Source organism: Aotus nancymaae, unplaced genomic scaffold, assembly GCF_030222135.1.
Source record: "Aotus nancymaae isolate 86718 unplaced genomic scaffold, 86718_ANA_hifiasm-v0.15.2.pri h1tg000016l, whole genome shotgun sequence".
NCBI classification, from domain to species: Eukaryota; Metazoa; Chordata; class Mammalia; order Primates; family Aotidae; genus Aotus; species Aotus nancymaae.
Genome location: NW_026988428.1, coordinates 66,516,052 through 66,542,949, shown reverse-complemented (window position 1 = coordinate 66,542,949; position 26,898 = coordinate 66,516,052). Strand labels below are relative to the sequence as shown.

Below are 26,898 nucleotides of genomic sequence, written 5' to 3'. Positions count from 1 at the left end.
CACTGTGCCCAGCTAATTTTTTGTATTTTTAGTAGAGACGGGGTTTCACCATGTTGACCAGGATGGTCTCGATCTCTTGACCTCGTGATCCACCCGCCTCAGCCTCCCAAAGTGCTGGGATTACAGGCGTGAGCCACCGCGCCCGGCCTGGTTTTTACATTTTTAAAGTGTGGAATAACAAGAGAAAGTCTTGGAGGAGAGAAGGAGGAGGAGAGACCATATGCCCCTCAAGCCCTAAAATATTTACCTGTTGCAGAAAAAGTTAGTTGCTAACCCCTGACCCAGATGGATTTAGCAGTGAAACCCTGGCCAACCAAGTGTGAGGCAGGGTGGCCGGGTCACCAGCCGGCATCCACCCATCCCTGGTGTATGACGTCGGGCACGTTATTTAGCCTCTGTAAGGCTCACTTTCCCCTTCTGCGAAGTGGATGCAACAAGAACAGCTGTGTCCCAAGGCTGTGAAATTATATTAGGTGTCATCTATGTCAAGCCCTTAGCCCTGGGCATCCTGGGCTACCATGTGGGCAGAGCGAGGGGGCTGGTGACGGCAGTGGCGGTGGTGGAGAGGCGGAGACGAGGGAAAGGGTCCCTTCCTGACCGACTGCCGTCTCCATAGTTCAGAGAAATGGGGAAACTGAATCATAGGGATGACTCATCTGAGGTCACAGGCTATAAATAGTCCAAAGACTCATGACGGCCCATGAGCAGGTCCTGGAGCCCTTCCTTCCACAGCCCCTATCTGTGTCTACCCCGCCCACCCACACACACCTTTCCCCAGACTTCTGCCTTGGACCCCATTCTCAGGGGACTTTGCTCACAGCAGCCAATTGATTGAACACTTTTGTTTGCTTTTTTTCTTTAGGTTTGGTTTTGTTTGTTTGTTTGAGATGGAGTTTCTCTCTTGTTGCCCAGGCTGGAGTACAGTGGTGCAATCTCGGCTCACCGCAACCTCCGCCTCCCAGGTTCAAGTGATTCTCCTGCCTCAGCCTCCCAGGTAGCTGGGAATACAGTCGCCCACCACCATGGCTGGCTAATTTTTTGTATTTAGTAGAGATGGGGTTTCATCATGTTGGTCAGGCTGGTTTTGAACTCCTAATCTCAGGTGATCCACCTGCTTTGGCCTCCCAAAGTGCTGGGAGGCATGAGCCACCATGCCTGGCCACCTCTGTTGTCTTAGATGCCAACAGCTAAAGTTATTTCACATTCCAGAGCCATTTCATTTAAACAGGTACATTCTAAACCCCTAAATATTCACAGATATTCACCTCTAACTGTGTGTCAGACACAATAACAGGACCAAAGCACCCCTTGATTTTCCCAAGTTCCTCCCAACATTGAGACCAACGTCTGGGGTCAGCTCTCCAAATTCTCCTGGTCTTGGATGTGGAGCTCACACGCTGGCGGAGACAGACAGATGCAAGCATACGGCTTGCCTGGGGAGTTCAGTTGAGCTGTGTTCCTGCTCCTCAGGCCTCCAGTCAACCCCTCAGAGGGGACATGAAGCCCCTGCAACCCTATGAGATTCCCAGCACCTATACTTTATGAAATGAACAAACATCTCAGCAGGATTGCAGAACTTGTGGTCTATTTGATCCTCGTTAGTATAGTGGTGAGCATCAAAAAAAAAAGAACTTGTGATCTATTTGAAATAGCTACATAGCAGAGTTAACACTTTTAACCCCAAAGCATAATGCAATCTAAGGATGCTAACCCACAAAAATAATTTCAGGATGTATCATAAACATTACTTTATCCTGAACTCTTAGGCAAAGTCATGCAGCAGCACAGTAGTCAGTGGCAGCGGTGGAGAGGCGGAGCCGAGGGAAAGGGTCCCTTCCTGATGGACTGCCGTCTCCATACCTCAGAGAAATGGCAAAACTGAATCGTTTCTGATGGATGGGAGTCTCACGTTGAACAGCACGTGTTGTTTTTCATTCTGTCAGGGAGTCTCTATGTCTGATACAGCATTGCTTTATAGGGACATGAAGTCCCTGAAAATGAGTCCCAAGTCCCAAGGTGAAGCTCCTTCTCTGGGGGGCTCTGCAGGGACTCCTCGATGGCTGTCCCACTCATGAGCCATGCTGAGCTGGCTGCTCTTGCCAGAATCCTGGCACTGGCTCTTCTCTCACGTAGGCACCTCAAAGGCCACCAGCTTCTCCTCCCACTCAGGTGCAATATTTTTTTCTGTTCTAGGGCCCCTGTCACCACCCTGCCCTGTCTTTTCTCCCCTCTTCTTCCTTCTAGGAGACTTTCCAGTTTCTTCCTCTTTTTTTTTTTAATTTTTGAGATCAAGTCTCACTGTCACCCAGGCTGGAGTGCAGTGGTGTGATCTTGGCTCACTGCAACCTCTGCCCCCCAGGTTCAAGTAATTCTCCCATATCAACCTCCCAAGTAGCTGGGATTTCAGGCACTCGCCACCGTACCCGGCTAATTTTTGTATTTTTAGTAGAGATGGGGTTTCACCATGTTCTCCAGGCTGGTCTCAAATGCCTGACCCAGCTGATCCGCCTGCCTCGGCCTCCCAAAGTGCTGGGATTACAGGTGTGAGCCATCACACCTGGCCACCAGTTTCTTCTTTTAGTGCTCAAAAAATGATTCTTGAGAACAGTGTGGAAAGGGAGTAAAAAAAAAGAGTAACTTTACAGTAAAGAAACAGGTGACCAAGATGAACACCAACAGCCGTAAGTCACATTGAGAGTGCCCTTGATATCATGTGATGAGAATGGCACTTACCTCTGTGATCTCCCTCCCCAAAACCCATAATTTCAGTCTACTCAGGAGGAAAACATGAGACACATCCCAATTAAAGGACATTCTGCAAAATCCTAACCACACCCCTCAAAATAGTCCAGGTCACCAAAAACAAGGGAAGTCTGTGAAACTGTCACAGCCAAGAGGAGCCTACAGAGACAAGATGACTAAATGTAACATAGAATCCTGCTGGAGGGCCGGGCGCGGTGGCTCACGCCTGTAATCCCAGCACTTTGGCAGGCCGAGGCGGGTGGATCACGAGGTCAAGAAATCGAGACCATCATGGTCAACAAGGTGAAACCCCGTCTCTACTAAAAAATACAAAAATTAGCTGGGCATGGTGGCACACGCCTGTAGTCCCAGCTACTTAGGAGGCTGAGGCAGGAGAATTGCCTGAACCCAGGAGGCGGAGGTTGCGGTGAGCCGAGATCACGCCATTGCACTCCAGCCTGGGTAACAAGAGCGAAACTCCGTCTCAAAAAAAAAAAGAATCCTGCTGGAATCCTGGAACAGAATGAGGACAATAGGTTAAAAAAAAAAAAAAAAGGAAAGAAAAAAGAAAGCTTAATAAAGTGTGCACTTTAATTAATAATATTAGTTCATTAACAGTGACATATGTACCATACTAATGTAAGATGTTAATAACAGGGGACATTAGGAATGGTGAGAAGGGATGATTTCAAAATGGAACAACAGAGCTGAGCCCGGTGGCTCACACCTGTAATCCCAGCACTTTGGGAGGCCGAGGCAGGCAGATCACCTGAGGTCAGGAGTTCAAGACCAGCCTGGCCAACATGGTGAAACCCCGTCTCTACTAAAAATACAAAAATTAGCCAGACATGATGGCAGGTGATTGTAATCCCAGCTATTTGGGAGGCTGAGGTGGGAGAATCGCTTGAACTCAGGAGGCAGAGGTTGTAGTGAGCTGAGATCAAGCCATTGCACTCCAGCCTAGATGACAGAGTGAGACTCCATTTCAAAGAAAAAAAAAGGCCAGGCACTTGGGCCTGTAATCCCAGCACTTTGGGAGAACAAGGTGGGCGGATCACAAGGTCAGGAGTTCAAGACCAGCCTGGCCAACATAGTGAAACCCCATCTCTACTAAAAATACAAAAATTAGCCGGGTATGGTGGCGTATACCTGTAGTCTCAGCTACTCAGGAGGCTGAGGTGAAAGAATTGCTTGAACCTGGGAGGCGGAGGTTGCAGTGAGCCAAGATGGCGCCACTGCACTCCAGCCTGGGTGACAGAGTGAGACTCCATCTCAAAAAAAAAAAAGGAAAACATTAAAAAGAATAAAAATTAATAAGAATAGGGGACACTGGGCGTGGGGTATACAGGAATTCTCTGCACTATAATTCTATAAATCTAAAATTGTTCTAAAATAAGAAAGTTATTATTTTAGAAAAGACTCCTGAACGACTGGCTGTGTTCCATCCCTACTTGTCTCCAAAGCACAATGCACCAGGCTTACATAAGAGGGCAGCGCAGCCGCGCAGTCAAGAGCAGAGACGCCAGCCTCGGCCCGTGAGGTTTGAGTCCTGGCTCTGCCACTGACTGCTGATATAGACCCCTCTAAGATTCTGTCTCCTTTATATTAATGGGGAGGGGGGTGATAACGATAGCATTTATGTCGTGGAACAATCTAGAATATACGTAAAGCTCTTAGTGCAGCGTCCAAGTCAGAAAATAGGAGTTAAGAACACGTGGCCCAGAGATTAGAACCTGTGGGAGGAGGGCTACCTCACGGAAGAGCTCCGTTGGCCGGACCCCCCCAGTCCCACACTTCACGCCCTGAAGACAGCCTCCTCCTCCTGGAGAGAATGGAGTCGGGGAGGAGGAGGAAGGCGGCGTCTGGGAGACCTCCTGTAAGTGTCATGCTCCGGCCCTCCTTGAAATGCTGGGGAAGTACAGGGTGTTGCTGTGATCACTACAAAGGCATCCTGGTCTCTGTGTTCATGACCGGGGCACGCTGGTCAGCACAATGCCCGGAAGAGCCACGCACGGCCTAGCAAAACACACAGCATGCCTGCCTGCCTCCCCTCGACACCCCACAGAGCTGCTCACCCAGCCCTGCTGAGGCATCCTACCTCCGCCAGGACACACTGCCCCACAGAGTGCAGGGTAACCTGGGCTTCCAGCGCCCCCGCCAGCTAGGCCACAGCATGGCCATCCAGAGTGGCCAGGCCAGCACCGCCCTGGAACAATCTGGCTTCCTCCGAGCCCGTCCCCTCGGCAAGTACGGAGCATTCTCTATGAGCAAGTCCCTGAGGGTTGCCTGCTTTCCTGCAGGTGGATGGAGGCCTGTGATAGGCCTGAACCGGAAGTCAGAAAACATGGGTGTGAGTTCTGCTTTGTCTCTAATGAGCCAGATGGCCTTGAGCAAGTCACTCACCTTCTCAAGGCCTCGGCTTCCTCCCATGTAGACAGGAGAAACTGAAGTATCTCGCGGCCTGGGAAAATCAAAGCGAATCATGTGGATGCAGGTGCTTGGTGCGCCCTGAAGCACCACCCCTGGTTACCCACCAGACCATCCAAACATGCCTCTACCCGTGTGATGCAGCAAACACACTTGCAAGGAATTTTGTACTCTTCAAATGACTTATATAGAACACACAGGTATTCATAAGGTGAGGATTAACCCTGTGTGAATGACTAGGAAACTGACGCCTGAGGCCCACGGGGAGAAAGGGATTTGCTCAAAGTCGCCCAGCAGGTGAGTGGCAAAGCTGACCCTCTGACCAGCCTCCTCCACCTATGTCTGTCAGCCTTTGGGAGGCTGAGGCAGGCAGATCATCTGAGTTCAGGAGTTCGAGACCAGCCTTGCCAACACAGTGAAACCCTGTCTCTAGTAAAAATACAAACATTAGCTGGGCATGGTGGCAAGCACCTGTAATCCCAGCTACCTGGGAGGCCGAGGCAGGAGAACTGCTTGAACCTGGGAGGCAAAGGTTGCAGTGAGCCATGATTGCGCCACTGCACTCCAGCCTCGTGACAGAGCAAGACTCCATCTCAAAAAAAAGAAACAAACAAACAAAAAAAAACCAGAAAAACATATGCATGTTTGTAATAGCAAAAGACAGAAAACAACTCAAATATCCATTGGTAAGGACCTGTTAAATCAGCTAAGCAGTAGAATATCACCCAACTGAATAAAGAAATAAGAGAAATGGGGGTGTCTTCATCTCTAGGTGAAAAAGCAAGATGGAGAAAAATGTGTGCAAAATATTTCCACTTATCCACAAAAAGAGGGGTAAAAGATATGTAGATATCTTACATTTCATAAAACAGATAATAATATAATAAACTGTAAACTAAATTGAAGGGGATGGAGGAACTATGACAGAGAAGACACCCAAATAGAAACTAGTATTTTAATAAATGCATTAATACTTTATTTTGTAGATTTCATTCTGGAATCAGTAAAGATCTTATATGTTTGCTTTTTGGGTTTTCTTGTTGTTTTTCTTTTTCAAGAAACAAGCTCTGGGCCAGGTGTGGGGGCTCATACTTGTAATCCCAGCACTTTGGGAGGCCAAGGCAGGAGGATTGAGCCCACGAGTTTAAGAATAGCTTGGGCAACATACTGAGACCCCATTTCTCCAAAAATTTTAAAAATTAGCCAGGGATGGTGGCACTCACCTGTGGGGTACGGGCTACACAGGAGGCTGGGGCAGAAGGATCACTTGAGCCCAGGAGGTCAAGGCTGCAGTGAATTCTGTTCATGCCATTCTAATCCAGCCTGGGCAATAGAGCAAGACTTTGTCTTAAAAAAAAAAAAAAGTCCCACACAGTGGCTCCACTTTGGGAGGCTAAGATGGGCAGATCGTCTGAGGTTAGGAGTTCGAGACCAGCCTGACCAATATGATGAAACCCCGTCTCTACTAGAAACACAAAAATTAGCTGGGCATAGTGGCATGCACCTGTAATCCCAGCTACTCAGGAGGATGAGACAGGAGAATCACTGGAACCCAGGAAGCAGAGGTTTCAGTGAGCCGAGATCACAACATTGCACTCCAGCCTGGGCAACAAGAGTGAAACTCCATCTTAAAAAAAAAAAAAAAAACACCAGGCACGGTGGCTTACACCTGTAATCCCAGCACATTGGGAGGCCCAGGTGGGCCGATAATGAGGTCAGCAGATCGAGACCATCCTGGCTAATACGGCAAAACCCCGTCTCTACTAAAAATACAAAAAAATTAGCTGAGCATGATGGCATGTGTCTGTCATCCCAGCTACTTGGGAGGCTGAGGCAGGAGAATAGCTTGAACCTGGGAGGCAGAGGTTGCAGTGAGTCAAGATCATGCCATTACACTCCAGCCTGGGCGACAGAGCAAGACTCTATCTAAAAAAAAAAAGCAAGCTCTGAAATTAAAAATAAAATAAAACAAATAAACCTAACTATAATCCTCTTCCTCTTGGTGGCTAGAGAAACACCACTCCAAATGACTTGAAAGTACAAATTTCAGCCAGGCACAGTGGCTCACACCTATAATCCTAGCACTTTGGGAGGCTGAGGCAGGCAGATCACAAGGTCAGGAGTTTGAGACCAGTCTGATCAACATGGCGAAACCCCATTTCTACTAAAAATACAAAAATTAGCTGGATGTGGTGGCGGGCGCCTGTAATCCCAGCTACTCATCGAATTGCTTGAACCCGGGAGGCAGAGATTGCAGTGAGCCAAGACCAAGTCATTGCACTCCAGCATGAGTGACAGAGTGAGACTCCATCTCAAAAAAAAAAGTACAAAATTCAACTGTGCTGTACATCCCCAGTGCAATCTATCTCAAGGAAGAGAAGATATGGGGAACATTTTAAGCATTTTCAGTATCATGTCATTGAAGATAATGCTGGTATTGTCATTCTGGAACTGCTGAGTATATACTGTGGGATAAAGCAAATGCCTACATATGTTCTATCATCGTAAGTTGACTTAAGATTGAAACTATTGACACGAGACAAAAGAGACACAGGTGTGAGATAGAAGAGGTTAAGTAAGAACTTCATAGTCTTGAGTTTGAATTGGAAATAACAGATTTTATAGTTAGTTATGTAGCCATCGTGGACCAATGCTGTCTTTTAAGATTGAGGAGATTCATCTTCCCCCTACTGCTCACTCCCTCATCTACCCAATACAACACCAAAGCTAGACAGCTCTAATTCAGAACTCCTCCCAGCTCTGGCCCTGCTCTCCAGCCCAACTGCCACTGCCTCGATGCCGGCCCACCAGTCCTGACCCGCAAGTTTAACAGTGTCTTTGCTACCATTGCCGCCTCCGTGTCTCCCCAACTCCAGTCTCCACTATCGCCACGATTATTTTCCCCACCAAATGCTGACTAAGCCATACTCCTACTACAGCAAGCAGGATTCCAGAGAGAAATGGAACTCCCAAAGGGGTTTTCTTAAGAGAGCTTAAATCAGGGATGATTTACAGTGTTGGGGGCAGAGGTGGTGAAACACCCAAGGACCAGCCCCCACTGAAGCCTTTACCACCTAGGCCTGCCTGGGATCCATCACCAGAGTCAATGTGAGCTGGAGCCATGGGGAGGGGAGCCCGGCAGGAGCTGTGTCCACAGAGGAAAGCAGCTGCCATCAGAAAAGGGACAAGGCAGTGGGAAATAGACATCCCAGCCTCTTTCTCGTCCTGCCCTCCGACCAGTGGGCAAGGGAGCCTGGCTGGAGCAGTCTGTAGAGACATCAGAGGAGGACAGAGAATGGATGGGCTGGGGGAGACAGGGGCACACTAAACAGCCAGCACACCCACCTAAGGCCACTGTTCACTCCGGTGCTCTCAGGAGCACGCCCAAATTCTCGAGCCTGGCATACCAGGCACCCATGAGCCGGCACGCTCTCTCCCTATGACCTTCGTTCCCACTAGTGGCCTCCCACCACTCCCATGCCCAAGTGCCAGTTCCCCCAGACCTGCATAGCCCTCTCACAGCTTCCCACCTTGCCAGACCCTATTCCCTCTGCTTTCATCGCACCTTCCCTATTCCACCCACCCGCTTCTTCACATATCAAACTCCTATGCATCCTTCAAGGCCTTTCTCTGATGGCACCGCCTTCATGCAGCCTTCACCAAGTCCTGCACTTAGAGTATCTCCTCTGTTCCCACAGCTGTCTACACGGGCCTCATTGGAGCAGTCGTGGCCTTGTTCTAAGGCTGTTCATTTGTCTGTCTTCCTGTCTGGACTGCAAGCTCCTTGAGGTCTGAGACTGGGTCTATTCATCTCTCCATCCTCAGCCCAATGGTACTGGACACATAGCCCATAAATATTTACTGAATCAATCAATGAATAAAAGAGAAGATTTTGTGTCTGTGTTTCCAGTTCCCTTTTTTCCCCACTCCCACAATGGGGAAGCGTCATGGGGCAGGAATAAAGAGAAAGAGAAATGTGTGACCCATATTCACTCCAAACTCTCCTCTCCCCATCCAAATACAGACTCTGCCTTATAGAACAAGGAAGGCTTTCTCCTTGGCCTTTCTATTGCTGGACAGGTACCAGGTTTGACTCAGTGGACCTGAGGAAAAGCTTCATGCCCCAGAACGCCTGCTCTGACCCCATAGAACCAGGGTTGCCTGAGGCTGCCCCCAGCCTGACTTTCTGCAGTGGGAGCCGCCTCGCCATGGAGAGGCCACACTGCTCCTCCTGGTCAGAAGTTGGTCAGAGGCTGCAACTGCCCCTGGCTATTCTTTTTTTGTTGTTTTTAGGTTTGTTTTGTTTTGTTATTATTTTGAGATGGAGTCTCACTCTGTCACCCAGGCTGGAGTGCAGTGGCGATCTCAGCTCACTGCAACCTCCACCTCCCAGGTTCAAGCAATTCTCCTGCCTCAGCCTCCCAAGTAGCCGGGACCACAGGCACCTGCCACCACGCCTGGCTAATTTTTTGTATTTTTAGTAGAGACGGGGTTTCACCGTGTTAGCCAGGATGGTCTCGATCTCCTGACCTCGTGATCTGCCTGCCTTGGCCTTCCAAAGTGCTGGGATTGCAGGTGTGAGCCACCGCGCCCGGCCTATTTTTGTTTTTTTGAGACAGAGTCTAGCTTTGTCACCAGTCTGGAGTGCAGTGGCGCAATCTCGGCTCACTGCAACCTCCACCTCCTGGGTTCAGGCGATTCTCCTGCCTCAGCCTCCGGAGTAGCTGGGACTACAGGCTCCCACCACCACATCTGGCTAATTTTTGTATTTTTAGTAGAGACAGGGTTTCACCATGTTGGCCAGGATGGCCTCGATCTCCCGACCTTGTGATCTGCCCACTTTGGCCTCCCAAAGTGCTGGGATTATGGATGTGAGCCACCATGCCCAGCTACCCCTGGCTATTCTAAGCACAGACACTTTGTCAAAACATCTCTGAGCAGGCCACTCCTTCCCTCCTCCATCCTTCCCCATCCAATCATTTACACGTAGGTACTGAGTGCTCTCAGGGGCCCAGAACTGGCTTCCTGGACTTCCAGTCCATCACGGGAGACGTATTAAGCAAGAAATAACAAGTGCAACGAGGCAGTAGGGAAGACAGAAGAGAAAGGAGGCCAGGGAGGGAAGGAGCCACCAAGAACAAACGAAGGAAAGAAGCCAAAAGCAGAAAGAGGCCAGCCTTTCCCCACTCTTCCCTGCATTCCAGAAACCAGAGGGCCGGGGGAGGAGGTACCGATGAGCCACAGAGATGCATTGTATTCATTTTCTGGGGCTGCAGTAACAGAATACCACAGACTAGGGGGCTTACACAACAGAAATGTACTGCCTCACAGCTCTGGAGGTCAGAAGATTCCAGGCTCCTTCTGAGTGCTGTGAGGGGGTCTGTCCCATACCTCTCCATCAGCATCTGGGGGTTTGCTGCAGTGTTTGGAGTTTCCGGCTTGTGGATGATATTCTCCCTGCGTCTTCGATCAGCTTTCCTTTGTATGTTTCTCTCTTTACATGGCACTCACGTGTGTGTTAAAAGTTACCCTTTTTTCTTAAGACGAAGTCTTGCTCTTGTCGCCCAGGCTGGAGTACAATGGCGCCGTCTCAGCTCACTGCAATCTCCGCCTCCCAGGTTCAAGTGATTCTCCTGCCTCAGCCTCCTGAGTAGCTGGGATTACAGGCACCTGCAACCACTCTTATCTAATTTTTGTATTTTTAGTAGAGACAGGGTTTCACCATGTTGGCGAGGTGGGTTTCAAACTCCTGACCCCAGGCAATCCACCTGCCTTGGCCTCCCAAAGTGCTGGGATTACAGGCATGAGCCACTGCGCCTGGCCAAAAGTTACCATTTTTAAGTATATAGTTCAGTGGCATTAAGTGCATCCACAATGTTGTGCCACCATCCATCTCCAGAACTTTCTCATCAGCCCAAATGGAAACTCCATATCCGTTCAACACTGACTCTCCATTCCCCATCCCCCAGCCCCTGGTCACCTCTATTCTACCTTCTGTTTGTGAATTTCACTATTCTAGGCAGCTCCTCCATGGAATCACAGTTTGCCCTGATGTGACTGGTTTATTTCACTGAGGACAGTGCCTCCCATTTTCATCCGTGTTCACGTGACACTACTTTTATGAAGGATCCCAATCACAGAGGGCTAGGGGCCCACCCTCCTCTAGTCCAACCTCATTTTCACTTAACTAATTCCCTCTGCAGCAACCCTATTACGAACTAAGTTCACATTCTGAGGCGCTGGGGATGAGGACCTCAGCATAGGAATCTGGGGACACAACACAACAGGTATGCTATGAATGAGACAGAGATGGGAAGAACAGAAAAAGCCACCCAGACAGGCAGCATGGGAGGGGTGATGAGCAAGTTCTTGTTTTGTTGACCCTTAACCTCCCTGGACTCCCGACAGGAGCCACTTCCCTGGCGCACTTCCCCAGCCTGGCTGACTCATTAGACAGGAAGGGGAAGGGCAGGAATTCTGGTCCACGAGCCAAGGACCCTCATCTCTGGCCAGGCCTGGCACAGCCTCCTGGGGAGCCCTCGCACACCAACCCTCCCGGCACCACTCGGTGTGTCCTACCTGGCTGATGGGCAGTCACGCATGCCCCACCCGCCCCTGCCCGTGCCCACTTATCCAGGGGCCCAGTTGTGTTGGCTGGGAGGCTTCCACTGCAAGTCACTCCTCCATCCACACAGACGGATCACTCATGTCCCTCGTTCCACAAGTGAGTGCTAACACCTACTACGGGGCAGGTGTGGTGGCAGGCCAGGAGATGAAGCAGCAAGAGAAAGGAGCAGCCCCCGCCCCAGGAGGCTCACATTCAAGTGAAGGACACAGACGAAAGGCCACAACCATCGAGTGCACGCTGTCAGACAGCGATGAGGGCCAAGAAGCACGGCAGCAGGGGAGGGGACAGGGAAGACCCCGGGGGGCTGGGCTGCGTGAGCCACCTGTGACAAGGACACCTGGGAGCAGAAGCCCAAAGGATTGGACGGAGCCAGCCATGTGGATCCTGGGGGAGAGGATCCAGGCTGAGGGAACAGCAAGTGCCCAGGCCGGAGCGGGGCTGCACCTGTCCTTTCCAAGAGGCACCCACAAGCCCAGGGTGTGTGTGTGTGTCTGTGTGTGTGTGTCTGTGTGTATCTATATGGGTGTGTCTGTGTGTCTGTATGTGTCTGTTTATGTGTGTGTGTTTATGTGTGTATGTGTTTGTGTGTGTGTGTTTCTGTATATGTATGTTTGTATGTGTGTGTTGTGTGTGTCTGTGTGTGTCTGTCGGTCCGTGTTTGTCTGTGTGTGTGTCTGTGTGTATCTGTATGTGTCTGTGTGTATCTATATGTGTGTGTATCTGTCTGTATATTTGTGTCTGTGTGTATGTCTGTGTGTCTGTGTGTCCGTGTGTGTGTCTGTGTGTGTCTATTGGTCCGTGTTTGTCTGTGTGTGTGTCTGTGTATGTCTGTGTGTGTCTATATGTGTATATGTGTGTCTGTGTGTGTCCATGTGTGTCTGAGTGTGTGTCTTTGTGTGTCTCTGTGTATCTATATGTGTGTGTCTGTATATTTGTGTCTGTGTGTGTCTGTTTGTGTGTCTGTGTGTATCTGCGTGTGTGTCTGTGTCTGTGTGTGTCTGCGTGTGTGCCTGTGTCTGTGTATGTCTGTATGTTTGTATGTGTATATGTGTGTGTGTGTCTGTGTGTGTCTGTGTTTCTGTGTGTGTATGTGTGTGTGTGTGTTGTGGAAGGGGCAGTGGCAGGTGCACCATGTGGTGGAGGTACTGGTTTGTAGGCTTTAATGAGTTTAGGTTTTACCCCAAGAAACTGAGGGTAAAAGATGGAATAAAAACAAAATATCCTATGCCCTCAAGGAGCGTGTAGTCCAGGATTAGAAGCAGGACACTCCCGGGAAGGAGCCATGTTGACAGCGAATTCACGCGGAAGACTCGTGAGCCCAGCTGACCTGGAGAGACAGAGGTGCTGTGAAGGGCACCAGAAGCCAGCACACAGGTCTCAGTCGAGAAACCTGGTTTTCTGTCTGTGTTGGTTGAAGACTCTTTGTCCCAGAAGGAGTGGCTTGTTTGCTTGTTCATCTGAAGTTTAAATTGGGAGGTGTTGGTGTTTTTGCCTGAGAAGGCAGGCTGGCCCTGCAGCTAGCCCCAGGCGGTGGAAGGACGGTGGCAGGGTGTGTGTTGTGGGGTGCAGAAACACACCTTCCCCAGCTGGCCTCACAGGCCAAGAAGCAGATAATGTCTTCCTTCTGCCACCTTCCCTGAAGCCTGGTTTTCCTGGGACAGTTCCTCTGCTGGAAGAAGGGACAGGGGATGGAGGAGGAGTTGGGGAGACCCTTCGGAGTGTGTTTGTGGCAGACACACATGTGTACAGGCTGGCACACGAGTCACTGAGGCAACAGGGTGGCAGCAGGGAGAAATGTGAGCAAGCTCATGCAATTGTTGTGAGTGAGTGCATTCTCTTGGCTCTAAGGATTTGGGAAAACAACTTGCAGATCTGGACTTGTTTATGTAGGGAGGGGTGCAGTGCTCTGGACCAGGTTCAGAGCTGAAAATAACACAGCATGTCTGTGCCCAGCAAGAGCACTAGCATCTGTGGAGCTCCTGTGGTGGGGAGAGTGTGGTTTCAGCTGAACCAGGTGTGGTGAGACCAGAACAGCAGGAGGGAAGGCCAGGTCTGGGTGGGAGGCCCCAGGGTGGGCGGGGCAGGACTGAGGGCGAAGGCCATCCCATCCCTCAGCAGAAGAAAGTCCCCAGGCAATCATGGGAGCCCACTGCATGAGGCCGGATCTGGGTCCTCCTGCACATCTGAAGCAGCACAGAGCAGTTGGCAGCCTCCAACTCTCCTCCCCAAGGAGTGGTTAAGGGATCCAGAGGGTGTGGCCTGGAGCAGAGAGAAGAGAAGCAACATCTGTGGGGCATTCGTGCGTGTGGGATGCCTTCCCCAGGGTGCATCATGACCCGGACAGGTAGGTGTTTTCCTTCCCTGTTTACAGATTATGAAAACAGCGTTCAAAAAAGATTCATGTAACCCTGGGGCCACCCGGCCACAAAGAGGCAGGGCTGGGACAGGCCCTTGCAAGTCTCCTCTGGAAGGCCAAACGGCTGCCACCAGGAAGGGGTGGCAGACTCACCCCATGTGGCCTCAGAGCACAGGACACGGACAAGGGCTGTGGGAAGGGAGGAACACTTTCCAATAACCAGACTGCGCAACAGTAGAGTAGCCTGGCTCGGGAGGGGTGATCTCCTGTGAAAGCTGGCTGCTGGGGACATTGGAGGGACTCTGAAGGTCCCCACCACTCTGAGTCTACACCGTGTGGAAGGCTGCCCGGGACTCACTGCTCCCATGACGTACCCTTGGCATGGGAAGCAGGGAATCTCAAATTTGTAAAGAGTGAGGGCACAGTGACACCCAGCCACTCCTAGAAGCCGTCTGTTAATGCAGCAACCCCTCAGGCGGTGTGCGATCCTAAGACCAGCCCAGGACATCAGAAACAGGGTCCCTGCCCTCACACAGAGGGAACCAAGCACACAAGACAAGAGAGGTTGTGTGCCGCGGAAACCTGGGTCTGCAAGGAGTCAGAAGAGAGGACAGTGAGGCTTGGAGAACTCAGGGAACACTCTTGTTGTAATCATCACAATCGTGTTAATCATATGAACAGCTGCTCTTTCGTGAGCATTCCCTGTGTGCCAGGCTAAGTGTTTCGTACGCACTGTATTTCATCCTAGAGTAATACTATGAAGAAGGAGCCCTTCTTATCCCCCTTTTACAGATGAGGAGACAGCCTCAGAGAGGTAACTTAACTTGACCAAAATTATATAACTACCATGTGGCAGAGCCTGGTCAGGTCAGGTGCGGTGTCTCATGTCTGTAATCCCAGCATTTTGGGAGACCAAGACAGGTGGATCACGAGGTCAGGAGTCCAAGACCAGCCTGGCCAAGATGGTGAAACCCTGTCTATACTAAAAATACAAAAATTATCTGGGTGTGGTGACAGGCATCTGTAATCCCAGCTACTTGGGAGGCTGAGGCAGGAGACTCACTTGAACCCAGGAGGCAGAGGTTGCAGTGAGCCGAGATCGTGCCGCTGCACTCCAGCCTGGGTGACAGAGGGAGACTCTGTTGCCAAAAAAAAAAAAAAAAGAGGGGGTCGGGCACGGTGGCTCACGCCTGTAATCCCAGCATTTTGGGAGGCTAAGGAGGGCAGATCACGAGGTCAAGAGATCGAGACCATCCTGGCCAACATAGTGAAACTCGATCTCTACTAAACATACAAAAATTAGCTGGGCATGGTAGCGTGCGCCTGTAGTCCCAGCCACTTGGGAGGCTGAGGCAGGAGAATTGCTTGAACCCAGGAGGCAGAGGTTGCAGTGAGCCGAGATCGCTCCACTGCACTGCAGCCTGGCGCCTGGTGACAAAGTTAGACTCTGTCTTAAAAAAAAAAAAAAAAAAGAGGAAAAAGAGCAAGTTGTAAACCAGTAGCAAGGTGCTTCTTCTGGTGTTAAAAAATTTTTAAGTGAGGAGAATAATAATATATACTAGTACTTGCTTGTATTTGCATAAAGAAGGATACATTAAAGAACCAGTATTGGTTATTGGGGAAGAGCCAGACTGACAGGGACAAATCTGGACGGAGATTTTTGTTGTTATTGTGGAACTGTTCAAACACTCACGAGAGTAGAGAGAACAGTATAATGAATCCCATATACTCATCACCCGGCATCAATGATTTTGCATTCTTTTTTTTTTTTTTTTTTTTTTTTTTTGAGACGGAGTTTCGCTCTTGATACCCAGGCTGGAGTGCAATGGCGCGATCTCGGCTCACCGCAACCTCCGCCTCCTGGGTTCAGGCAATTCTCCTGCCTCAGCCTCCTGAGTAGCTGGGATTACAGGCACGCGCCACCGTGCCCAGCTAATTTTTTGTATTAGTAGAGACGGGGTTTCACTATGTTGACCAGGATGGTCTCGATCTCTTGACCTCGTGATCCACCCGCCTCGGCCTCCCAAAGTGCTGGGATTACAGGCTTGAGCCACCGCGCCCGGCCCCTTTTTTTTTTTTTTTTTTTTTTTTTTGAGACACAGTTTCGCTCTTGTTACCCAGGCTGGAGTGCAATGGCGCGATCTCGGCTCACCGCAACCTCCGCCTCCTGGGTTCAGGCAATTCTCATGCCTCAGCCTCCTGAGTAGCTGGGATTACAGGCACGCGCCACCATGCCCAGCTAATTTTTTGTATTAGTAGAGACGGGGTTTCACCATGTTGACCAGGATGGTCTCGATCTCTTGACCTCGTGATCCATCCGCCTCGGCCTCCCAAAGTGCTGGGATTACAGGCGTGAGCCACCGCGCCCGGCCGATTTTGCATTCTTATTGCACTTTATCTTTCCACTTTTGGTGAAGGGGGCCGAAAAATTTGAAGCAAATCCCAGACATCATATCATTCTACCCATAAAAACTGCAGTTTGTATATAAGAGATAGATAGGGTTTTCTCGGCCAGCCGCAGTGGCTCACACCTGTAATCCCAGCACTTTGGGAGGCCAAGACCGGTGGATCACGAGGTCAGGATTTCGTGACCATCCTGGCCAATATGGTGAAACCCCATCTGTACTAAAAATACAAAAAAAAATAGCTGGGCATGGTGGCATGCGTCTGTAGTCTCAGCTGCTCGGGAAGCTGAGTCACTTGAACCTGGGGGACAGAGTTTGCAGTGAGCCAAGATCGCATCACTGCACTTCAGCCTGGGTGACAAAGCAAGGCTCCGTCTCAAAAAAAAAAAAAAGAAGAGATAGGGTTTTCTCAAAAACATAACCACCATGCCATTATCACACATAAGAAAGTTAACAATATTTCCTTGGAGCTGAGAGACCCGAGTGCACGTGTGGAGAAGCGGCGGGACTTACACGGAGGCGGGAGACACCCCGCCCCGACCAGAGATTTAGGCCCTCGCTCGACTCTCGCGGCCTTCATCGCTAGCTCAGCTCCTTGCCCTGGCTAGGAGGCCGGCTTGCGGGGTTGGAGACCTGAGGGCGGCAGCGACGACGGCGCTGGTATCGGTGGTAACGACGGCCTCAGCAGGCGGGGAAGATGAAAGGTAGCCGGATCGAGCTGGGAGATGTGACGACACACAATATTAAACAGTTGAAAAGATTGAATGAGGTCATCTTTTCAGTCAGCTACAATGACAAGTTCTACAAAGATGTGCTGGAGGCTGGCGAGCTAGCAAAACTTGCCTATTTCAATGATATTGCTGTAGGCGCGCTGTAGGGTGGATCATTCACAGAACCAGAAGAGACTTTACATCATGACACTAGGATGTCTGGCACCTTACCGAAGGCTAGGAATAGGAACTAAAATGTTAAATCATGTCTTAAACATCTGTGAAAAAGATGGTACTTTTTTTTTTTTGGAGACGGAGTTTCACTCTTGTTACCCAGGCTGGAGTGCAATGGCGCGATCTCGGCTCACCGCAACCTCCGCCTCCTGGGTTCAGGCAATTCTCCTGCCTCAGCCTCTTAAGTAGCTGGGATTACAGGCACGGGCCACCATGCCCAGCTAATTTTTTGTATTTTTAGTAGAGACGGGGTTTCACCATGTTGGCCAGGATGGTCTCGATCTCTTGACCTCGTGATCCACCCGCCTCCGCCTCCCAAAGTGCTGGGATTACAGGCGTGAGCCACCGCACCCGGCCAAAGATGGTACTTTTGACAACATCTATCTGCATGTCCAGATCAGCAATGAGTCGGCAATTGACTTCTACAGGAAGTTTGGCTTTGAGATTATCGAGACGAAGAACTACTACTATAAGAGGATAGAGCCCGCAGACGCTCATGTGCTGCAGAAAAACCTCAGAGTTTCTTCTGGTCAGAATGCATACGTGCAAAAGACAGACAACAGAACAAACTACAAATGAACTTTCTTGCGCTTGCTTGTCGCTAAATAAAAGAGAGGCCCATTGATTCCCCCCGTTTTCTTTTAAAGCTTTTCTCCCTCCTTGTTCTTGTTTTTCCTTCTTCCTTTTGTTTCCTCTAAGAGTTTTAATACTTTCAAGGACTTTTAAAAAAATCATGTTTGGATGGTTTTCTCTTATTTTTGTGAGGTGGTTTGAAGGAAGGAAAAGGTAGGTCTGTTTAATCTTGCAGTTAAAGTTAGATGGTCCTAAAAATTAAGTTGTCAAATAATTTCAAATTTAATGTCCTGCTTTCACATTGAATGGCAGAGCCCACAAAATATTGTATATTTCAAAAGACAAATAGAAGCAGCAGCAATATCTTATTCTCTAATTCATAGACAAGTTGAGTGTGCTTGTGGTACTTTGGGTTTTTAAAGACTTTGTGGGATACTAATCCCTAGGCATTGCCTTCACTCCACCTTTAGTCCTTCTGAGCACACTCTCGGAAGTTGGAATATCGTTATCCTTGTAAGAAATAATAAGCTTGTTTTGATTATTAAGTAATTATTTCTTCTCTTCTTGCTGGTGGGTGGGGCAGTTTGGTTTAGGTAGTGTTATACTTTTGTCTAAATATTTAAGTTAAACTGCTTTTTTGCTATTGAGTGGGCTGGTTACTAGCAGGTTGGTTTTTCCTGCTGTTGATTGTTACTAGTGGCATTAACTTTTAGGATATGAGCTGGTGAGATTAATTTGTTTTAATATCCCAGCTAGAGATACGGCCTTTAACTGACCTAAAGAGGTTTGTTGTGATTTAATTTTTTCCCTGTTCCTTTTTCTTCAGTAAACCCCAAAATAGTCTAACCTTAAAAATTGAGTTGATGTCCTTATAGGTCACTACCCCTAAATAAACCTGAAGCAGGTGTTTTCTGTTGAACATATTTAAAAATACCTAAAGGAAGCTTAGATGGACTGTGACATAATAAACGCAATTAATGTCACAAAAAAAGTATTTCCTTAACATCATCTAACACTTAGTCCATAGTTAAATTTCCCGAACTGCCTACAAAACCTTTTTTTAATAACTGGTCTGTGTGGATGAGGATTCAGATCAGGCCCACACATTGCCCTTGGAGGGTAGAACTCCTACATCTCTCTTACAGATTAACAGTTTCCAAGAGGAACACATTTCCCTCTCTTATATCTTGTTTCAGTTATGTAAACAAATGATCGATTTTTTACATTAAATTTAAGAGAAAATAAAAACCTAATGCTTCATGGTGATGTAAGGCTCCCAAAGGGCCCCAAAAAGCAGTGGATGAGGGAGAGCCTCAGTGGGAGCTCTGGGCTGGAGCAGATGGGAGGCAGAAGGCCCCACCGAAGCTCCACGTGGGGAACAGGCTCGAGGAGTCCAGGCTCCGACATTCTGGCTTCCTGGCCTGCTTGGAGGTGAGTGGAGAAGTGGTGGAGATGCCAGCAGTACCGTTTAGCCCTGAGGAAAGTCCCCAAAGTCAAGGGTGCTGCAGTCACTCTACGCGGACAGGGTGAGGAGAGCCACAGGAAACCCAGCATCCCCTCGTCAGAGCCGTATCACATTCCTAGATCCAAGTGTTAAACCAAAGCGCACCCAGATTGGACAACCGGGGACGCTAGAGATGCATAGAACATGCAGGACAGAGGGGCTGGCTAAGCTGGAAGTCAGGAAGCCTACTCTAGCTCTGCCACCAGCCACCTGCACAGTCCCGTGAGAGCCGCCTATAAACACATTCCCTCTAGTAACCACAGCTGGAAGAGGTGGAATGGGGAGTAACATCAATTAGTGTTTGCTTGCATTTGCATGAAGAAGGGCACAATAGGCCAGGTGAGGTGGCTCACGCTTTTAATCCCAGCACTTTGGGAGGCTGAAGCGGGCGGATCATGAGGTCAGGAGATCGAGACCATCTTGGCCAACAGAGAGAAACCTTGTCTACCAAAAATACAAAAATTAGCTGGGCATGATGGCGGGCGCCTGTAATCCCAGCTATTTGGGAGGCTGAGGCAGGAAAAACACTTGAACCCGGGAGGTGGAGGTTGCAGTGAGCCCAGATTGTTTTGAGACAAGAACAAGACTCTGTCTCAAAACAAAACAAAATAAAACCAAAAAAAAAAAAAAAAAGGACACAATAAAAAGCAAAGCAGCATCAAATAAGATCCTGGGTATGGAAGAGGGAGTGTCAATTAATATTGCTAACAGCCAGATCCCAAAACCCTAATTCTATCCAATTCCCGGCATTATCCTTAATCTAAGAGAGGGCTGCTGCAGGATGAATAGGAGTTTGCTGGAAACAGGAAAGTTATTGTAGAGAAAGAGAATGACAAGGTCAAAAGCAGAGAGACAGGAAATGAGCCCAGTGAGTCCAGAGAATTTTCGAAAATGCAAAATACAGGCCAGGTGCCGTGGCTCATGCCTGTAATCCCAGCACTTTCGGAGGCTGAGGCGGGCAGATCACCTGAGGTCAGGAGTTCGAGACCAGCCTGACCAACATGGTGAAACCCCATCTCTATTAAAAATACAACAATTAGGCCAGGCATGGTGGCTCACGCCTGTAATCACAGCACTTTGGGAGGCAGAGGCAGGCAGATCACAAGGTCAAGAGATCGAGACCATCCTGGCCAACATGGTGAAACCTCGTCTCTACTAAAAATAAAAAAGTTAGCTGGGCGTGGTGGCGCACACCTGTAGTCTCAGCTACCTGGGAGGCTGAGGCAGGAGAATCACTTGAACCCAGGAGGCGGAGTTTGCAGTGAGCCAAGATCATGCCACTGCACTCGAGCCTGGCGACAGAGCGAGACTCCAGCTCAAAAACAAACAAACAAACAAACAAAAAATTAGCCGGGCTTGGTGGTGTGCACCTGTAATCCCAGCTACTCAGGAGGCTGAGGCAGGAGAATCGCTTGAACCTGGGAGGCGGAGGTTACAGTAAGCCAAGATCATGCCACTGTGCACTCCAGTCTGGGGGACAGAGTGAGACTTCATTTCAAAAAATATATATACAAAATGCAATGTGGAAACTTGAATTGGATTCTGGAACAGAAAAAGGACATTAGTGGAAAAACTGATGAAATCTAATTAAGTCTGCAGTCTAGTTAATAATATTGTACCAACGTTGATTTCTCAGTTTTGACAAATATACCATGATTACCTAAGACATTAACAGTAGAAGGAAGCTGCACTATCTTTGCAACTTTTTTAAGCTAAAATTATTCCAAAATTAAAAGCTTATTAAGAAAGAGGGTTGGCAGGAAGTGGAGGTTGCAGTGAACTGAGATCATACCACTGCACTCCAAGCCTGGGTAACGGAGGGAGACGAAAGGAAGAAAGAGAATGAAAGAAAGAACAAAAAGAAGGAAGGAAAAGAACAAAGAGGAAGGAAAGAAGGAAGGAAGGAAAAGAAAAAAGGAAGAAAAGAAGGAAGGAATGAAAAGAAAAAAGAGGAAGGAAGGAAGGAGGGAGGAGGGAGGGAGGAGGGGAGGGGAGGGGAAGGGAGGGGATGGAAGGTGTGGGGGAGGGGAGGAAGGGCTTGGGTTATTTGGAGAAGTAGCGCTGTTAACAGCCAAAGCAGGCCAGGCACAGTGGTTCACACCTATAATCCCAACACTTCAGGAAGCTGAAGCGGACAGATCCCTTGAGCCCAGGAGTTGGAGGTCAGTCTGGGCAACATGGTAAAACCCCATTTCTACAAAATATACAAAAAGTGGCTGGGGGTGGTGGCATGCACCTGTAATCCCAGATACTTGGGAGGCTGAAATGGAAGTCTGCCTGAGTCTGTGATATCGGGGCTGCAGTGAGCCATGATCTTGCCACTGCACTCCAGCCTGGGTGACAGAGTGAGACTTTGTCTCAAAAATCAACAAATACAATAAAACCAGCTAGAGCATATAAGGGGCCACAGTGGGAAGTCAGATGCTGGACGTCCGCAGAGGCTGGTTCATGAAGGCCCATGCCACACAATGAGGTTCAGACTTCATTTGTCTTCAGGCAGTGACTCCATGGCAATATTCTCCCTCTCTCTGAACCCTTCCCACAGGCCACAGGGAGACATTAGTGACAGCTTCTTCCCTTAACTGTATTTTACCTGCCCATATCTACCTGAACCTACACACAAAAGTCCCAGCTCTTGTACACACACACACAGACACGTGTGCACACACACACTGTCCCTCTCAAGGGACCTTTGTCCAGCCCACCCCAGATACAGCTGGAGAGACAGAGACCCTGCCTCGACATGCTTATAGTGTCAGGAGCCTCAGCCAAGCATTACATGAAACACAAAGGAGCTGTCAGCAAGCTAGATTCAGCAACTTTGTTTGCCCTTTGATATGAATAGAGCCTCCTCGGGCTAGCTCAGGCTAGCTCAGGCTAAGCTGTGTGGAAATGGGAAGCAGGCACAGAGCTGAGCCCAGCAGCCCCAGCACTGCCCTGTCCCAACCTGTGGCTTGCTACAGCTCCCAGATCAGTCCTGATCTCAGATATCTGGACCCCTGCAACTCCTCACTCCCCTCATTCTTCCTCGCCATGTTGTTATCTAAGGATCGGTGTCCACCACATCCTAGATCCCCAGTTAGGAGGTGAATTTCTCATGAGCAAAACTAGGTGTGGCTTATCCTGGGCATCCCCCACTGCCTGGTGCTCAGGTGTTCAGTAAATGTTGGGTGAACAGGATGGAGCAGGCTGGGCAAAGACACTCAGAAGACAAAGCCAAAACTGTGGCCGGGCATGATGGCTCATGCTTATAATCCCAGCACTTTGGGAGGCTGAGGCAGGTAGATCACCTGAGGTCAGGAGTTCGAGACCAGACTGACCAACATGGAGAAACCCCATCTCTGCTAAAAATACAAAATTAGCCGGGCGTGGCAGCGCATAGCTGAAATCCCAGCTACTCGGGAGGCTGAGGCAGGAGAATCACTTGAACCCGGGAGGCGGAGGTTGCGGTGAGCCAAGAGGGCGCCACTGCACTCCAGTCCAGGCAGCAGTGCATGACTGTCTCAGAAAAAAAAAAGGCTCGGCTGAGTGCGGTGGCTCACGCCTGTAATCCTAGCACTTTGGGAGGCCGAGGTGGTTGAATCACCTGAGGTCAGGAGTTCAAGACCAGCCTGGCCATCATGGTGAAACTCCATCTTTAAAAAAAAAAAAGGTCCGGGCGCGGTGGCTCACGCCTGTAATCCCAGCACTTTGGCAGGCCGAGGCGGGTGAATCACGAGGTCAAGAGATCAAGACCATTCTGGTCAACATGGTGAAACCCCGTCTCTACTAAAAATACAAAAAAATTAGCTGGGCATGGTGGCGCGTGCCTGTAATCCCAGCTACCCGGGAGGCTGAGGCAGGAGAATTGCCCGAACCCAGGAGGCAGAGGTTGCAGTGAGCCGAGATCGCGCCATTGCACTCCAGCCTGGGTAACAAGAGCAAAACTGTGTCTCGAAAAAAAAAAAAAAAAAAAAAAAAGGCTCGTCTTGCCAACGTTCTCTGAGACTCCAAGCCTTGGGGGTATTTAGCATTTTATAACACCAAGTTCGCTACCCTTGTACTCTGAGATTAAAATTAAAAATCAAGTTTGTAAGCACCCTTACAGTTTACCAAGCACTTACACCTCCAGGATTTTACTTGACTCTCTTACAACAGCGAAGTAGGAATTTTTATTAAGCCTATTTTATGGATAAGATAATGGAGTCTTAGAAAAGCTCAGACTTGCTCAGGTCATCACTGCTCCCGGTAAGTATGCAGTAGGGCTTGCACCTGTGACTTCTAATTTCAAGCCCCATTCTAATTGCCTACAGCTTCTCTATCCTCTTATACAGGAAATATCACAAATACACAGCTCCCAGAGTCCCCGTTCCACCTGACCCCAGAACCACCAGCCAGAACAGAAGCCAGCAGCCACAGAGTGGAGAGAAGCCGCAGCTGCTACCCATGGGCTGGCATTGCCTCCCACTGAGCCAGGGGCAGGCCACCTGGACACACACCCTCTCATCCCCACCCCTCATGGTGAAGAAAGAGCAGTAATGATCCTTGCTTTGCAGCTGTGGAGAGGGAGGCTCAGAGGAACAGGCAGGCACCCGCAGAGGCAGGACCAAGCACAGGCTTACCACCTGTCAGCAGCCCTAAGACTCAGAGAGTCGGCTTGCAGGGAGGCACCTTCCAGATGGCACAACCGCTGAGGGGTCATCTGCAGCCCCCTCACCCACCTCTACAGTCAAAGGGCAAAAACGCCAGCGTAGTGCCAGTCCACATTTACCTACCACAGGAAGAGGCAGCTTAGCACCTGGGCTCCAGAGCCAGGCCACCTGGGTTTAAATCCTGGCTCTGCTGCTTCCTAGCAGGAGCATGGACTGCCTTGTGACTTGGTTTCCCCAGTTGTAAGCTAAGCCTATCAAGCTCATAGGATCATTTGTGGATGGAGTTTATATAGAGCAGTTAGAACAGCATCAGTTGCATCTTATATGCCCATCCAAGTGTTAGTTCTTCAGACCTACTACTTCATTGTTTGGAAGATACCTACTGTGGGTACAACAGGAGCTGGTAATCTAGTTGGAGAGTTTATTTATTTGTTTATTTTTTGAAAGGGAGTCTTGCTCTGCTGCCCAGGCTGGAGTGCAATGGCACAATCTCAGCTCACTACAACCTCTGCCTCCTGGGTTCAAGCGATTCTCCTGCCTCAGCCTCCTGAGTAGCTGGGATTACAGGCATCTGCCATCACACCCAGCTAATTTGTTGTAGTTTTACTAGAGACGGGGTTTCCCCACATTGGCCAGACTGATCTCGAACTACTGACCTCAAGTGATCCACCCGCCTCGGCCTCCCAAAATGCTGGGATTACAGGCGTGAGCCACCGTGCCTGGTGGATTTTTTAAAACAGATGCGCGAAGGCTGAAATTACCACCCAGGACAAATTGTATAAAAGTCTAGTTGATGATTCAGAAAGAAATTGCCACAGGAGTGTCCTGAGAGGGAGGATCAGAGCAGACTAGGATGACTGAGGGTGCTGGGGAAGGCAGGGGCTGCGCTGGCCTCAGAGATGGCCAGGCTGCTTGCAGGGCAGAAAAGGGGAAGTGCCAAGAGCTGGGGCTTTGGAAAGAGGAGAAGGGGACCCAGGCATAGATCTGAGAATGCATATGATATCCAAAAAGAGTGAACAGAATTGCAAACAGAGGTTAAGGCGAGAGAGCGGAGGGCCTGTATGATGGTCTTAGAATCGGCTTTTCATACATTCGATAAATATTTATTGGGCACCTACTTTATGTCAGGCACTGTTCAAAGCCCTTGGGACACATAGAGAACAAAACAGCCCTGTGGATTTTACACTGTAGCTGGAGGAGACAGATAAATAGCCGTGCACATACTAGGAAAACACTCCACTCTGTGAGAAGGTAAGTGCTATGAGAACATTGTTTAGAAGCAGAACAGGGTAAGGGGAGCAGGTTATTTAGTATTTTCTGCTCAAAGATTTGAGCAGAAAAGAGTAAAGCTGAGCTTCAGGAGTCTGATGAAAGGATGATAATAAACATTGCTTGTTTAGAATTGCTCCCTGCCCACCCCAATCCCCACAGACGAGGGAGGATGGACCCTGAGAGCCATGATTTGTTTTCCTTGGCAGGGTGAGGGGAGGTGGGCATACAAACTGGAAATGCCAAGCTTAGAGGTAAATTGGTCCACAGACATGTGCAGGGGACATCCACAGGGCAGAGGGCTGGCTGAGGCTGGGCTGGGGGGCAGATGACAGCCACAGACTGGACGTTTGAGAAGAGCTATCCAGAGGGATTCTTAGAATGGTGCTCTCTGGCATGTGAGAGGGAATCCCTCATCCACCTATCTGTGAAACCTTCATAAAACCAAACTTGATGTAGGCGGTTTCCAGGTTAAGTGTGTGTGTGCTTAATGTGAAGAAAAGAAGTTACGGGGCCAGGCGTGGTGGCTCACGCCTGTAATCCCAGTACTTTGGGAGGCTGAGGCGGGTGGATCACGAAGTCAGGAGTTCAAGACAAGCCTGGCCAAGAAGGTGAAACCCCATCTCTACTAAAAGTACAAAAATTAACCTGGCGTAGTGGCGGGCACCTGTAATCCCAGCTACTGGAGAGGCTGAGGCAGGGAATTGCTTGACCCGGGAGGCAGAGGTTGCAGTGAGCCGAGATCATACCACTGCACTCCAGCCGCGGCAACAGAGCGAGACTCCAAGACTCCATCTCAAAAAAAAAGAAAAAGAAAAGAAGTTACAGTGAGAAGAGGGCAGCCCACCCCCAAGGACACGCGCAGCAAGACTCTCTGGGTTCAGTGTTGTGTGCATCCTGGGCAGGTGAATAGCAGAGAGGCAGGAGCAAGGGTAGAGCAGTTGTTTGGGCTGCAGACGAGCTTCAAGGACGCAGCCCCCATTGCGGGTGGCAGGGCATCAGGAGGAACCAAAGAGCAGGACCCAACCCTGGACTGAAGCCAAAAGACCTGAGGTCTGATCTGTGCTCTGCCACTAAATCACTATATCCCGCCTTAGCCCTGGTGCCTCATTCTTTATTTTTTCTTTTCTTTTTACTTTTCTTTTACATTCATTTTGTTCATTTTTATTGCTATGACAGTGCCTCATTCTTTAAACTGTACAGCATGTGTGGTACCTCCCAGCAATGACTAAGAACAGCTAAGAAACAAGAATCGCATTCTCTAAGCAGTCGTGAGGCTGGGGGAGGGAGGAGCCCCAGCTGATGGGAGGTGTTAGTGCTGACTAATCAGAGACAGGGAGGGCTGAGGAGAAAGTAGCTGCGAGCCTAGGAAGCCCTCGGAGATGATAAACTCTGATCTTGCCATTTACATTGAGATTA

The 26,898-nt window shown here is 49.4% G+C and overlaps 1 pseudogene; it reads left to right on the top strand.

The window, feature by feature from the left end:
- The first annotated feature begins 17,255 nt into the window (after positions 1–17,255).
- On the top strand, positions 17,256–18,081 carry LOC105719703 (N-alpha-acetyltransferase 50-like; annotated as a pseudogene).
- Positions 18,082–26,898: the final 8,817 nt, after the last annotated feature.